General features: G+C 42.0%; 1 long non-coding RNA gene across 1 annotated transcript in view; it reads left to right on the forward strand.

Annotated features, from left to right (window-relative positions):
- LOC103093654 (uncharacterized) overlaps nt 1-5,912 on the forward strand; it is a 28,751-nt gene extending 22,839 nt beyond the window's left edge. The window contains exon 2 of the long non-coding RNA XR_461129.3: nt 5,679-5,912. This is a non-coding gene — a long non-coding RNA (uncharacterized LOC103093654). The remainder of the gene's footprint in view (nt 1-5,678) is intronic.
- The last annotated feature ends 3,599 nt before the right edge of the window (nt 5,913-9,511 follow it).

The following is a 9,511-nucleotide window of genomic DNA, read 5'->3' on the forward strand; positions in this document are numbered from 1 at the left end:
GGGAGTTGATAAGATCACCAAATGAGAAAATCTAGAGAGAAAAGAGATCTAAGACAGAATACTGGGGAACAAACTCAGTTAGTGGCCATGACACAGATGAAGGAATTGGGAAAGAGGTGGGGATTTTTAAGTGGATTTGAAGTTAGTGATTAATCAATGATCACAAGTCTAATTTTCCAGTCAATTTTCTCTCCCTATGCAGTACAACACCAAGCTTCTCCAGAATGTGTGTCCTAGTCAGTGGAAGTGGGCTGTGAAATCCCATTCAGTCCAAACCAAGTGGCACTTTTACTTTATGACTGTGGTATTACACTTATCTCTACCATTGACCAAAATAGCCAAATGATTCCAATATTCTGCATTTGGTCTAGAATCTAGCACAGATATGAGACACCTCAAGGCCTTTTTCTTGGGTTTGTCAGCTTTTACTTATCTAAGAAGCCATATGTTTGATTATTGGGGATGCTCCAAGTCACTGAAGGGTATTCCCACTTTAAATTGTGAACGTGGGTTCAAACAGTCACATCTCAAACCATGAATGTTTTCTTGTTATTTTATCTTTGTTAATTAAGAACTCTGGGTCATAGAATGTTAGAATTGGAAGGAATCTGAATATAGTTTGAGAAACTCATGAAACTGTGGCAACTAGGTTCATTATAAATTTGTTATCTAGAGGCAGTTAGACTCAGTGGATTGAGAGTCATGCCTGGAGATAGGAGGTCTTGGGTTCAAATTTGAAATCAGACACTTCCTAGCTGTGTGATCCTGGGCAAATCCCTTACTCCCAGTTGCCTAGTGTGAACCTTAAAAACTACTCAGACTGTACCTTAAAAGATTTGGTTAAGCTATTCCCTTATTGTAACAATGTAGCTACTTGGTCTAACAAGAAGCAGGAATGTATTGGGAACTTTTAAAATTACTCCACCCTACTCAGACAATGCCTTAGGGGAAGATGAAGTTGTAAACTCCTGATTGAACAATGAAAGTCCCCAACTCATACCTTATAGTAAAGCTAGAACCTTAAGCTAGGTCTATTTTTAGATCTAATACAAAAAGGTGTTAAGTACCTATAAAGGTTAAATTAGTACCTAAAAAGGTCAAGTAACTTACAAAAAGCAAGCTTAACAAAGAGGTGTGAAGTACTCAGAAGATATAATCTAACTAGAGAAGGTGCGAACCAAAGAAGATGAAAACTAAGAATGGGCAGTCCTGGAAAAAAGTGTCTACTGTGATTGGTAGATGTGAAAATTTAGGGGAGGTGACATAAAAGAAAATTTCTTTAAAAGGAAAGGGTAAAAGGTAAAAAAAGTTAGTTAGAATTCTGAGTTGAATTGAGTTGGATTCTGAACTCAGTTCAGGAGATTCAGTGAGCCTGGAGCTTGCTTGGAGATGGTCTTGTGGTGAGTAATAAGACTGATTCCTTTCTCCCTTAAGAGAGGCTCAGACTGAGCCAGAGCAGTTTAAAATTAATTCTCTCTATCTCTTTCTCTCTCTCTCTCTCCTTCCCTTAATCCCTTCTCTCTTTATGAATTAAAATCTCCATAAATTCCCAGCTGACTTGGGTATTTTTCATATTTGGGAATTTCCCATGGTGCCACTTATTTAGATTTTAAGTCAAAATACTAAAATTATCTTTACAATTTTGGCATTTACACTAGCCCTTGCCACTCATATACCTTGGAACTGATTCTCATTGCAGTAAGTCCTTCTGCTCCTCCTTAGTAGGTCCTCTATTCCAATGACTGCTGTAACTGTTTAAATGTTCTCTTCTCTCCTCAAGCCTTCCTCTTCTTCCTGTCCTCCTAGCTGATGACCTTACATTCTACTTCACTGAACAAAGCACGGATATTCACCATGAGCTCTATCTTATCCCTTTTTCTTCATTTCACATCTTTCTGATGTCACTCCTGTTATTTCCTACTGTATTACAGACTCTGGCAAGTAAGCAGTCTTTCTCCTTGGTTCCATCCTTCTATCTTCCACTGTAGATTACATCCACTATCCTGCCTGCTTTCTCTTTCTAACCTTCAATGTCTTCCTATCCACTGGTTCTTTCCTTGCTGCCTACCAATGCTCCAAGTCTCCTACATCCAGAAGACTTATCCCTAGATCTTATTATCTCCATTTGCTGTTACCCTATATTTCTCCTTCCTCTCCCAGTTAAATTCCTTGGAAAAAGCCATATATACTTTAGCACTTCCACTTCCTCTCCTTATGTTAACTCCCAAGATCTCCAAAGCCTTACTTTTAACATTATTATTCAATTTCTACCTTTCTTTACAAAGATAGCATTGATTTCTTAATTGCCAAATCTGAAAGACTTTTTTTTTTTTTGGAGATCTTTATCCTTTTTGACTTTTGTAAAATGTGATACTGTTAACTACCTTTTGCTCCTGGAAAATCTCTCCTTTATTTACTTTTTGCCATCATTTTCTCCTTATTATCCTTCTATCTATTTTATTGTTATTGCTAATGATAATGATCTCATTGGCATATATTTCCTTCACAAAGGCACAGCAAAAACTATCATTCCTTCCTCTTCTCTGAATAAATCCTCCAGAGAATATTTATCCAAAGTATTCAAAGTATTTTTAAATAGACCTGTAATTTCTTGTGTGTATAGAACTCCTTGTTGGGAACTTCCTTCCACTCCTGTGGATTGACGCCCACTCTGCCACCAAGAGTTTAAAAGAGTTTCTTGGAGTACTGAGAAGTGATTTGTCCAGGAACTACCCAGCCAGCAGATATACAAGGAAAGATTTGAACCAGTTCTTCTTGGCTCTGAGGCCAGCTTTCTCTCTTCTACAACTCACTTGCTCAGCTTAGTGTGAAGACACATAGTAGGAGCTTAGTGGTAGTCTCTCGGTGATCAAGAATGACAATTGTCTTTGTGCAGTTTCATCTACTGTGTACCCTAATGTGGCTTTGGAGTCCAAAGGCTGAGGCGCACAGTTTCTGGCACATGGGGCCTGGGACGCCAGTTGTTATGGGAGGTGCGGCTGTGGCCTGGTGTCGGCGTTCATGCGCAGTGGCAAGACGTCGACATCGATCATCTTCAAAGGTGGTGGTGGCATGGTGAATGTGGGTTCGCCAGCTGCTTTTGTCAGAGGCAGCGAGTTCTAGTTGCTTTGGTGTCATGCCAGCCCACTTCAAGTTGGACTTTAGCTGATCCTTGAATCTTTTCTTTGGTCGGCCTTGTTTCCGGAGTCCAGCTGACAGTTCACCGTAGAATACCTGTCTTGGTATTCGCTGTGGGTCCATGCGGATGACGTGTCCAGACCATCGTAGCTGGGTTTTGAGGACCAGGACTTCGATGCTGGTGGAGTTGGCTCTGTCGAGGACTTCCTGGTTGGTGATTCTGTCCTGCCATCAGATCCTCATGATTGACCGGAGAGAGCATTGGTGGAATTTCTCCAGCTGTTTCATGTGCTTCCGGTAGTGTCCATGTCTCACAACCGTACAGGAGCGAGAGAGGACCACTGTGTTGTACACTTGGAGCTTTGTCACAGTGCTTACACCACTGTGTTGGAGGACTTTGCAGCGCAGCCACCCGAGTGCCTGGCTGGCCTTTTGGATCCTGGCATTAAACTCGTGGTCTAGGGACCCGTCATTGGCAATGGTGCTGCCCAGGTACTTGAAAGTGTTGACGTTAGAAAGCTGCGTGCCGTCGATTGTAATGCACGGCTGGTTCGTTGGCCTCCCTGGTGCAGGTTGGAACAGCACCTCTGTTTTGCTGAGGCTGATAGGCCGAACAGTTTTGTTGCAGTGGAGAACCTGTCCACAATGGTTTGGAGATGATTTCCTTGGCTGTGAAGAGAGCTTCCAGGATGAGTCTCTCTGTTGTCTTTGTTTTTGCAGTCAGGCAGCGTAGGTGGAACAGTGAGCCATCCAGTCGTTATTTGATGTAGATGCCCAGGTCTAGATCCATCCCAGCATGTCGTAATACTTGGGTGAAGAATAGGCTGAATACCACCGGAGCCAGGACACAGCCTTGTTTCACGCCATTGGAGATGTTGAAGCGATCAGAAGTCTCTCCACCAGATAGGACTTCCCCTGTCATGTCAACATGAAAGAGCTGGATCAGTTTGACAAATTTTGCTGGGCAGCCGAGCTTGCTGAGGATCACCCACAATGCGTCCCTGTTCACTGTGTCAAACGCCTTCATCAGGTCTATGAAGACAACGTAGAGACTCAGGTTCTGCTCAAGGCATTTTTCCTACATTTGCCTCACCCTGAAGACCATGTCGATGGTGCTGCGATCTGGTCGGAAGCCACATTGTGATTCAGGCAGGTTCTGCTCTGAAACAGATGACAGGAGTCTGTTGAGTATAAAACGGGCGAGGATCTTTCCAGCAGTGAAGAGTAGTGAGATGCCTCTGTAGTTGTCACAGGCTGCTTGTGAGCCTTTATTCTTGTATAGGGCTACAATGGAGGCATCTCTGAGTTCTGGGGGCATGTCTTCCTCTTCCCATATGCTGGTCAGTCCTATGTGGAATGCCTGGAGCGCCTTTCCATTTAAGGCCTTGTACACCTCAGTACACCTTGGTAAGTTCTATAAGCTGGTTGACTCGCAGGCTAGAAGTCGTCTCTATGAAGTATATTGTGACCATCAATAGAGCCCCTTGTGGGGGGGGCAACTGGGTGGCTCAGGGGATTGAGAGCCAGGATTGAGAGCCATTGGAGATAGGAGGCCCAGGATTCAAATGCGATCTCAGACACTTCCTAGCTGTGTGACCCTGGGCAAGTCACTTCACCCCCATTGCTTAGCTCTTACCACTCGTCTGCCTTAGAACCAATACACAGTATTGATTCTAAAATGGAAGGTGAGGATTTTTAAAAATACAGCCCTTTAGGTCCCCATCTGTTGGCATTAACTTACCCTCTATATGTGCCCCACTTTCCCCCTTCTTTATGTCCATGACGATGCCTTCTCCACTAAATTTCATATGTATTAATAACTGATGTTGAACAACCTACTCATACCCGTGGTGCAACAATCCATTCTTCTCTGGATCACTAACAATTCTGATTCTTCACCAATTGGGACACTCCATGATTCCTATAGGTATAGAGCATCCCCAAGAGACTCTCAGTATTTAAAAGGTGGGCTTTAGTGTTAGAAAACAGCCTGGGGTACAATTCAATCCAATTCATTTTGATAAGTATCAGTTATGCAACCACCATATGATGGCATCCTTCTATCTGATATTGTGGGGAAACCGAGCCATCAAAGGGGGATTCGAGTCTCACTCCCCTGCAGACATGGGAGATAGCATCCATTTGGGGTTTGGATACAGAGAATATTTATTCCCTAATCTATTGCTGTGATTAACATGTTAATTTACTTTTCAATTGCATCTTAATTAAATGATTTTCTGCTTGTTAGATTCATGTGCCACATGTATGATGCATCATAGAGATTGTGTCGTTGGGTGCTTAAGCCAAAGTTTGGGCATTTGGTGACCCAACCCAGAGTATTCCATCTGGGATATTATAAAAAGTTCCAGAGTTGTGTAGGGATACTTATTCTAAACATCTCTATTTTAAGATCCCTGGAAGGTCCAACATTCTTTGATTCCTCCCCTGAAACAGGCCTTGTTCCTGCTACATCTACGTAGCATCAGATCTAGCCTATGCTAACCAATTTTTTGTTTTTGAATTGTTTCTCTTTTCTGAAGGGTCCTCGGGGAGCCAATCAGTCATCAATGGGTCTGATTAACAAAACTGCGGCAGCTAATCTGAGCACTCTGGAAAGTTTCATGCTCCACTTAAAAATTTCATATTTCTTCAGAGACAGCCAGGAATAACCTGTCACTCAACTCTTGCAATAAAAAGACTTGGGTAGAATGAAGAGAAAATAAATCAGAAGGCTTTTTCTTAGAAGTTCACTAAAATAAAACAATGTTCCCCAACCCTGTGCCTCTCTCTGTTGAACGAATTCCCAGAATAAGTTCAGGAGGAGAGCCATCTATTTGGAACCAAAGTCTTCCTTCTAGGTTTCAGAGAGGGGAAAAGTCCACTTCCTTTCAAATCCATCTGTTTGACCTGTCAGGAAGTTATCATTCATCACCAGCTTCCTGAGAAGCCCCTGCCCCTGTCCCAGGGCCCTGCCACCTCATCACTCGACTTTATAAGCTACCTCTCTTCAACAGAGTTCAAGAGTTGGCCACAGATTCAAATCAATTCATTGATCAACCAATAAACATTGATTATGCATCAATTTCCTATTCAGGCACTGTGCTAGGGGCTGGGATATAAAGACTAAAAAGAAACAGCCTTGAAGGGGGGAAAATCACTTTTTAAGTGCCTACTGTGTGCTAGGCACTTTGTTAAGCTTTACAAATATTTCACTTCTTCATCACAATATCCCTGGAAGGAAGGTATAACTGCTCCTCAAAGGGCTTCTGTTTTATTTTTAACATATATACAGTGCTTGGGAAGGCTTAAAGCACTCTCTAAATATGGTGATTCTTAGAATTTTAAATGAAGCATCACATAGATTTAAAACATATGTTTGGGTATATGTGTGTGTGAGTGTGTGTGTGTGTGTGTGTGTGTGTGTTGAGATATCTGAGAAGTCACTGAGGTAGTGAGATGAACCAAGGGGTGATCCATTGGCATGTCCTTCCAAGAAACAATGGCATCAAGGTAGCATTGATTTGATTATTTAATGCCTGAAACCAGAGGAAGAGGGGCTGTGGTCCAGAGGAACTATCATAGGGAGAGAAGCAGTGATGATGGCAAGCCTGCTGGAGTCAACATCTGGATAAGATGTGAAATATAGGTTGGCCTGGCAACATGAAGTAGGTTAGATAGAGACAGGGGACTAATTAGGTTTGTGCTCATTCACCAATGGCTCTTTACCCATAACTTAATGTCAAGTGAGGAGTATGACTGCGCTCTCTATAGACAAGATTATAGCCATCAACATTTCCAAGCAGGGCAGTGACATGGGAAGCTCTGCTTAGCCAATGACTAGTCCATCTAGAAGCATTTATTTTTTTAAATTTGTTTTTATATGTGGAAATTTTTAATTAATTTATTTAGAATATTTTTCGATGGTTCCATGATTCATGTTCTTTCCTTCACTTCCCCCCAACCCCTCCCGTAGCTGACACACAATTCCACTGGGTTTTACATGTGTCATTGATCAAGCCCTATTTCTATATTATTGATATTTGCACTAGGGTGATTGTTTAGAGTCTACATCCCCAATCATACCCTCATTGACCCATGTGATCATGTAGTTGTTTTTCTTCTGCCTTTCTGCTCCCACAGTTCTTTCTCTGGGTGTGGAGAGCATCTTTCTCATAAGACCCTCAGGATTGTCCTGGATCTTTTTTTTTTTGCTACTAGTAGAGAAGTCCATTACATTCAATTGTACCACAATGTATCAGTCTCTGTGTATAGGTTCTTCTGGTTCTGCTCCTTTTGCTCTGCATCAGTTCCTGGAGGTCATTTCAGTTCACATGGAATCCCTCCAGTTTGTTATTTCTTTCAGCACAATAATATCCCATCACCAACAGATACCACAATTTATTCAGCCATTCCCCAATTGAAGGGCAACCACCCCCCCCCATTTGCAAGCATTTGTTAAGCACTGACAATGTATAGGATCCAAAGAAAAGCAAAATCATGGTCCCTATTCTTGTGTTCTAATGGGAAGATGACATTCAAACAACCACGTACAGGCAAGATTGACATAGGGTAGGTTGGATAAGAAAGGATTCAGGAGGGAAGGGGAATAAATATTTATAAGTGCGTGGTATATGCCGGGTGTTATGCTAAGCACACTTCACAGGTATTGTCTCATCTGATCATGTAAAGGAGTTGCTGTTATTATCACTATTTTACAATTGAGGAAACTGAGGCAAGCAGAGGTTATGTAACTAAAAACCTGAGTTCATGTTTGCACTCGGATCTTCCAGACTCCAGCCCAGTCTCTATTCACTGCTCCACTGATTGTCTCTAAAGTAGGATTTACTTGGGAATGAGGGATTGGTGAAGATATGAAGACTGAAAATTTGTTAACAGGCGGTTGGTGAGTCATGATGAAAGCCTGTTCTTGGTTGCTATAAGGGGAAAACAGAGGAGAAGATGGATGTTTCAAATGGTGAGCGGGTTGAAAAGAAAGGACTTGGGAACTGACTGGACTGGAGAGATGAGGGATGGACCAAGGACTCAGAGCTGAACTGTGGGAGAGGATGAAGTCGTGGTCCAGGCTTTCAGTCTTTCCATAAAGACATCTGCAGTGTTAAACTCACTTCTGGACACCACATGTGAAGTGACAAGCTGTCCTGCTTTGAGGCAAGGAAATCCTGATTGGGATCTCCATTTCCTGGTCAAAAATGCCATTCTTCTCCTCACAATGAGCCTCATTAACACACTTTGTCTGAAACTTGCTTCTCTGCCTTCTGCCCACATTTCCTCTTCCTCTTCCCTCTAAATGCACTCCCTGCTCATTCAGTTCAAAGACCAAACCCAGCAAGCTTTTGTCAAGCACCTTCTGAATGAATGGACACCAATGATACTCCACAGGTACTCCATGTTACCAGTGAGTGCATTAACATGAACCTGCCTGCAAATAAGGCAGATCACTCTTCATCCAGAGCTTCCCATCAGTGCAACTTGTGCCCATGGCCTCTAGTCAGTTTACCCCAGGAGGCTTATCCAGTGTGCCGGAAGCCTTCCTCACTTCTTCTGAGCTTGAGTATCTGTAGCTCCCTCCTCTCCACATGATAAGCCCATCTTCTGACTAACCTACACTTCCTTGATGACATTTCTTGTATTATAATTCTTCTTTGAAGTTCCCCTTTGGTTATATTTGACACTGTACCCAACACCCACCAAGTGCCCCACCATTGCCCTCTGTGGGAGAATTATTTTCAATTCTTTGGAACAATGGTAATAGCTATTAATAATTGCATTTGACCTAGACCTGTAATTTCAAGTGGGGGATTCTTATTCTAAAACTCCTTTTTCCTCTTACACACTTCTCTCCTCAGTGATGCAAATCAATCTCTGCCTCATAGTTTAGAGCCTTAGAGACTTTTGAAGGTGGGGAGGAGGCTAAGAGGTAGTCACTTCCCTAGGGTTGCAAACAATCAGTGTGGCGAGACTTGAATCCAGCACTTTCTGTTGACAAGTCTAGTTCTCTCTCCACTAAAGCCATGCAAATAAGAATAATAATAAGAGAAGATGGACAATAAATAGTAACTGCCATTTATCCATCACTTCTAGATTTATTAACCATAATATCCATTATTTTTATTTTTATCCTCACAACACCTTAGTGAGGTAAGTAGTGTGGACTCTATTATCCCCATTTTACAGATGGAGAAACCAAGATTCCAAGACATTTAGGGTATTCATGATCACATAGAGAAAAATACAACCAGAACTCAAATTCAATTTTCTCTTAACCATATCACAGCTGAAATAATTATAAAGATGTTTGCATATATTTTTCATTAAGCATTTATTCACCCCTAAAATATGTTCCTTATACCGG

The sequence above is a fragment of the Monodelphis domestica genome, chromosome 2, assembly GCF_027887165.1.
Source record: "Monodelphis domestica isolate mMonDom1 chromosome 2, mMonDom1.pri, whole genome shotgun sequence".
NCBI classification, from domain to species: domain Eukaryota; kingdom Metazoa; phylum Chordata; class Mammalia; order Didelphimorphia; family Didelphidae; genus Monodelphis; species Monodelphis domestica.